The sequence below is a fragment of the Oncorhynchus mykiss genome, chromosome 3 (assembly GCF_057628025.1).
Source record: "Oncorhynchus mykiss isolate SJ-2025 chromosome 3, ASM5762802v1, whole genome shotgun sequence".
Classification (NCBI taxonomy): Eukaryota; Metazoa; Chordata; class Actinopteri; order Salmoniformes; family Salmonidae; genus Oncorhynchus; species Oncorhynchus mykiss.
The window spans coordinates 68,239,521-68,246,412 of record NC_143024.1 but is presented as its reverse complement, the minus strand read 5'-3'; the positions used below and the strand labels follow the sequence as shown (position 1 = coordinate 68,246,412).

General features: G+C 42.0%; 1 long non-coding RNA gene across 1 annotated transcript; it reads right to left on the bottom strand.

Moving 5' to 3' along the window:
• Positions 1–1,079: 1,079 nt before the first annotated feature.
• Positions 1,080–2,030, bottom strand: LOC110505355 (uncharacterized). The gene is made up of 3 exons (XR_002470740.3): positions 1,875–2,030; positions 1,540–1,782; positions 1,080–1,408 (listed from the first exon to the last, which is right to left on the bottom strand). It is a non-coding gene; the product is annotated as an uncharacterized LOC110505355 (long non-coding RNA).
• Between the last annotated feature and the right edge of the window lie 4,862 nt (positions 2,031–6,892).

Below are 6,892 nucleotides of genomic sequence, written 5' to 3'. Positions count from 1 at the left end.
TGAACTGAGGAGTCTTTACATCAAGTTTCCTGATGCTGCTGGCCAAGCCAACTATAAAGTCTGCAGGGCCATTTGTGAACTGAGGAGTCTTTACATCAAGTTTCCTGATGCTGCTGGCCAAGCCAACTATAAAGTCTGCAGGGCCATTTGTGAACTGAGGAGTCTTTACATCAAGTTTCCTGATGCTGCTGGCCAAGCCAACTATAAAGTCTGCAGGGCCATTTGTGAACTGAGGAGTCTTTACATCAAGTTTCCTGATGCTGCTGCTGGCCAAGCCAACTATAAAGTACAATTCTATGAATATGGGCACTTCCCAGGAGTGATTGGCTGTATAGATGGATGTCATGTTCCCATCAAGTGTCCATCAACTCCTTATGTTGAGGAGTCTACAGGAACCATAAGAACTGGTTTTCCATCAATGTTCAGGGTGTATGCACTCCTAATTTAGAGTTTTCATACATTGTTGCCCGTTGGAAAGGTGCAACTCACGATTCAAGGATTTTTCTCACCTCTTCATTGTGTGCTCAGTTTCAAAGAGGACAACATAGTGGACTACTACTTGGTGATAGAGGTATGGTCAAAGTAACTTTTTATTCACTCCATACATAAATCCCACAACAGCTGAGCAGCAAAGATACAACACACCTCATATCCGCACGAGAGGTGGTGGTTGAGCCTGTGTTTGGAGTATGGAAAAATAGATTCCAATATTTACGCAATACATGTCGTTTCAAGCCAAGAAGATGCTACAAGGTGATCATTGCTACAGCAGTGCTGCACAACTACCTGAAGCGGCATTGCTGTCCTCCAATGGAAGATCAGGATCAAGCAGATGTGCCCATGGCGGAGGCAGGCAATGACCAAAGAGGACTTGCACACAGAGTTGCTTTCACATTGCAGCACTTCAACTAGATGAGATACATTTAAATATGGAATGTATTCATTATGGCTTAATTTTGCTTTGATAATGTTGGTTCTGTACAAAATTCAAATAGTGTGCAGCAAAATTAAGTGAGTGACTAAATCAAAGCTGGTTTAAAATATAGTTTGTGGTGATTAAAATACTTTCACTCATGAATATCCAAATGACAAAACATTTATTTTTTACATATCATATTGTTCACCATGGCTGGTAATCATAATTGTCTTATCTTTTTTGGATCACACTGCTCTCTTCCGACTTCATATCCAATTCAACCTGTAGAATTCTTATTTTCATTTCATGTTCTTCCTTCAGCTATTTCATTTTATGCTCATGAAATTCTCTGGCTAACTTCTCATGCATGGTCATCTTTTTTGTTCTCTGCTGAAAGGTGGTGGCAGCATCTTCTCTCAGGGATGCTATAGCAGATGGAGGGTACACACTCACTGTGCACTGGCTCTTCCAACCTGTTCAGATTCCCTTCCTCTGGAAAAAGAACACCGTTAGAAGCACAGAAACTCATATGATCCTTAGAATGAAAGAATAATAAAGATTGACAGACAATGGAATGTATTTACCAAAGGAAGTAACCAATTTACTTTCTTTGGTATATGTACCATTTGTGCTCAGTTCTTCATCTGGACTGCCCAAATGGTCATCATCTGGTATACTATCCAGAGGATGGTCATCATCTGGTATACCATCCAGAGGTTGCTGGTGCCCTTTTACTCCAGACAGCAAGTCACTCAATTCATCAGTCTTGTCTTTTTTTGGTGATCAACCAACCGGTAGTAAATCGCTCTCTTCTGATCTCTGCATTCTCTCTTTTTTAAAGCCAGTTTAAGATTATTCCACAGAGTCTATAAAAGGCAGATATCATACAATATAAGCAATGTCACAAAAATATGAATATGAGAAATGTGAAATATTGATAATAATGAAGATATCTCACCTGAAGTTGCTGTACTCTTCTTGTGTTTACATTTTCATCTGCATTGAATTCACTACAAATTGCAGCCCAACCACTATTTTAGTTTTAGTAGTGTTTTTTCATACTCACTAAAGTTTTTTCAACTAATTATTTTTGCCTCTGCCATTGTCTCAAGATTCACACCAGTAATGGTGTTTTCTATTCCAGTCCGGGTTTTATGAGCACCATTAGACCAACAGCATGTGCTCATACTTAACGTAATCAGGCTTAACCCAGGTGTTCTCATTTAGGTTTACTTACCTTACTCGAGGAGTCCATAGTCTCTGACTAACTAAGCCAAGTTCATGAAAGCTACTTAAATGTCCTAGTTTAAATAGTACACATTAAGGCCTACTCATGGCTTAATCTAAACCCTGTCTGTGAGACCGGCCCATAGTTGAGTAGAGCCCCTCCCCTGGTTTAGACTACTAAGTTAACAAAAGTATCAAGCACTTACTACTACTTCACTCCATCCAGTAGATGGCAACAAAATACACTTTATATTAGAGTGTGGGGAGTCAGTCATTAGCCATTAGTTTACTCCAGAGATGTCATGTACTGTAATGTCCAGCATGTGGAGCCACATGATAACATATCTGCCTGCCTCACTGGAGAGGGCTACGGCATGGTTTTTGCATGGATAGTTTTACATCTATTCTTTATCATATCTGTTAGGTCGATCTACACCTGTCATTTCACTCCGAGGACATATAAGTGAATCTGATATGAACTAAGACACACATGGTCAGGATAATGCTACCTAACTCGGGTCAAAGGTTATGTTACCGCTGTGTTAGTTTAACTGGAACTGTTTGATTGTGTGTGTGTGTGTGTGTGTTTATTTGGGTGTATCTGCGTGCATGTGTGTCAACATCTATGAAGGTAGATGTAATTAATGTGATTTATCGCTCACATCTGGAATGATGCAGGCAGACAAACCAAGCATTCACAAGCAGGGGGACAATTCAAATTCACAAAATCATGACGTTCTGGTAAAATAATGTGCTTGTTATGGCTCACAGGGCCTTTGTGATGGATATTTGTTACATGCTTTGTTTAACACTACATCATAGTTGGCATGATGGGCCTGGGCATGGGAGCACAGCGGGATACGCATGGAAGCGTGTGGATGCCAATGGTGGGGACAGGAGCCCGGTGATGATTGACACACTGCCTGCATGCGTGTTAAAACCTCCTGGTCCCTGTATTGTCTTTGGTACGGACATGGGAACTAGGCCATAGTTTACAGAGTATTTACATCACAAAGAGACGCTAATCCCTACTGAACAACACTTCTTACTGCAGAACCTTTTCCCCCTGGACCCTCCAAAGCTGTGAAAAAGAGAGAAAGCTAGCTATGCATGCTGCAACAGTTGCATGACCCTGTCAATGTTTAATTCCAGGAGAATGGGTTAATAAATTGGCTTAATTATATTATTACAGTAGCTTAGTTTGACTTCATGGGGGGGGTCTGACACTGTTTACAATGTGTCACATAATTGTTCATTGTGACTGGTCTAGAGAAAGGCCTGTGTGCTGCTGAAACGTCAACATAAAACCCTCAAATATATCCCTTTTTTTGTTTTGTTTCTATAGTACAGTATGAAGTTCTATAGTGGATAAGCTTTACTGTGAAGTGTTCATCTTCATCATTCTCTACACCCCTTAAACTGAACTCTGGACCTCAGCCAGTTCCACTGAGTTTTTTCATTGTTCCACTCTAATCAGGGACTGATTTAGACCTGGGACACCAGGTGTGTGCAATTAATTACCAGGTACAACAGAAAACCAGCAGGTGCCGGACCTCATAGGGTAAGAGTTGAATAACCCCCCTCTACAGCATCGATAGGACGTAAGTGTTTTAGGGCAAATCCAACTCATTCTGCGGAGGGCCGAGTGTCTGTGGGTTTTCGCTCCTCGCTTGTACTTGATTGATGAATTAAGGTCACTAATTAGTAATGATTTCCCCTCACCTGGTTGTCTATGTCTTAATTGAAAAGAAAAAACTAAAACCCAGACACTTGGCCCTCCCTGGACTGAGTTTGACACCTGTTTTAGGATAGTGACAACTATAAATCAAATCAAATTGATTGGTCACATACACATATTTAGCAGATGTTATTGCAGGTGTAGCGAAATGCTTGTGTTACTAGCTCCAACAGTGCAGTAGTATCTAACAATTCACAACAATACACAGAAATCTAAAAGAATGGAATTAAGAAATATATAAATATTAGGATGAGCAATGTCAGAGTGGCATTGACCAAAATTCAGTAGAATACAGTATATACATATGAAATGAGTAAAACAGTATGTAAACATTATTAAAGTGACCAGTGATTTCAAGTCTATGTATATAGGGCAGCAGGCTCTAAGGTGCAGGGATGAGTAACTGGGTGGTTGTCGGCTAGTGATGGCTATTTAACAGTCTGATGGCCTTGAGATAGAAGCTGATGCACTTGTATTGACCTCGCCTTCTGGATGGTAGTGGGGTGAATAGGCCATGGCTCGGGTGGTTAATGTCCTTGATGATCTTTTTGGCCTTCCTGTGACATCGGGTGCTGTAGATGTCCTGGAGGGCAGGCAGTGTACCCCCGGTGATGCGTTGGGCAGACCGCACCACCCTCTGGAAAGACCTGCACTTGCAGGCGGTGCAGTTACCGTACCAGGCGGTGATATAGCTCGACAGCATGCTCTCAATTGTAAATCTGTAAAAGTTTGTGAGGGTCTTAGGGGCCAAGCCGAATTTCTTAAGCCTCCTGATGTTAGAAGCACTGACTGGATACATTAAAAAGGTGTTAGAATGGGAGAGAGTTGACTTTGTATGCGCTTTCCCCTTTTTTGATGATACATTATGACAGACAGTTGAGTTAGAGTTGTTATGTGGAATTTCCTCCCGAGGAATAAAATGGTAGTTAGTGTCTTGCTTTTGAGAAGCTTATTTAACATTCCTCTAATTCCAGTCGTGTCAGTTATTGACAATCACGGAGTGCAGTTTGCCTGGCCCCAATCAAACTGATGCATCACGTGGCCGGGGCCCCATGCTGTTAGTGCAGTTAGCAACAACAATGAAAATAGCACACACATCCAGATGGTAGATAGCTTGTGCTGCGAGTTGTCTTTTTGGCATCCAGTGTTTCTTGCGATCAGTGCTCTCCCTCAGGCTGTAAGGATTACAGATGGTACTGGGTCATCTTGACACATTTGAGGTGAGACGGGAAGTGAAGAGGAGGAACAAGACAGAGTGGGAAGCTGGAAAGAGGATGTGTAGTCTAAAGCGAGTGAAAACATGAGAAAGAGGAAAGGGAGCAATACAGACAGCAGAGAAAGAAAAACGAAAGTGGGACATGTGTGAATGAAGAATAGAAACATGGTAGAAGTCTAAGGTCAGCTGACCAATGGAAGAAGCTTCAAGTTTGTCAAAGTGTGATGAGAGGTAAGGGAATGGGTGCATGGAAGACACACTTTCACACCACTAGTCTGCTACCCTCTTCCAAAATACACACACACACACAGATTTCCAAGCTTATCTACTTATCTACACTATTGTAGGAGCTCCCTCCCTGCTCACAATAACATTGGAAAATACATTTCAATTATGTAACTCTAAATCAACCCCCCCCCCCACCCCCCGAGTGCCGTTTACATCTAACATCTGATCCAGCATGCATTTCCCAATCATGTGCACTGAGTGAATGGCATCTATCAGGAGTCACTGATGTATTGGTAATATCACCATTGACTTCTCTTTTCAATGACCCATTCATTGCCCCTAATTATACCCCTCCAGACCCACAGTCAGTCTACATCACACTCCGGGGCCAGCTCGATTGTGCTTAATTAAAGTATTGTGTTAACGAGGCTAGATTTCTGAAGCCTTCGCCGTTATTTTCTTTACTGTTCAACAAACAAGTGCACTGACCGTACTGGAAGTCCTTATAGCTTCCATTTTAACTATGCCCTGTGTCCCTGAGATAATAAACGAACACGCTAACCTACTTTTTCCCTACAGCTGAAACCTGGACTGAGGTTTGGCCCTGCCTCGCGGGGGATGAGGCCCCCACCAAAACACCGGGGGGGGGGGGGGGGGGGTTTATGACATCACTTCAGGCTGAAATAACAGCCCCTCCAGTCCCATAGACATGTTCCATATCCCAGCGTTAGTTCCACCCCCTTCCCTGTATACTTGGGATCTTCCAAACTATGAAGTTAGCAGGGAAATAGAATGCATTTTCCAGCTCATGTGAAACATCAAGTTCTCGGAAAACTGAATAACAAATAGGGTGTACACATATTCCATGTGTTTATTGACATTACTTTGGGTTGTTAGTGCTTCTATGAGTCTTATTTGTAGTTCATTTCATCTCTGAAAAAAATGCTGAATTTATGCAACTAATTTAGCAGCTAAAATACAAATCTGGGTTAGCTAGGGAGAGAAGCACATGGTGAGGGTTGTCATGGGCGACAGCAGAAAACAAGGTGTAAAGGGAGACAAGACCACCTTTCCTCTGTTTCTGTACCGAGGGCAGTAGACTGCTGCTTATTGGTTGAGAGTGAGAACAGATGCGTTTGAACACATGCACAGCTTCCCTGGCACCTGAGGTCTAAGCCAAAGACAGACCTCCAATTCATTCATGTCTCTCTTAACATTGTCACCCTCCAACACTCACAGTTAATTTCATTCATGTCTCTCTTAACATTCAGTCACCCTCCAACACTCACAGTTATTTTTCATTCATGTCTCTCTTAACATTCTGTCACCCTCCAACACTCACAGTTAATTTCATTCATGTCTCTAACATTCTGTCACCCTCCAACACTGGCTGTTTATTTTTGTTATTTGTAAATGTGCTGCTGCTAGGAAGTATAGTTTCATGATTTATGCACAGCTGAAACTATGCATAGGTGAAACAAATAAAAGGTTGAGGATCCTGGACAGGGGTGGGGGAAAAATTGCAAGAGGGTCACCATGGGAGTAAAAGTCAAATAAATGGGATATA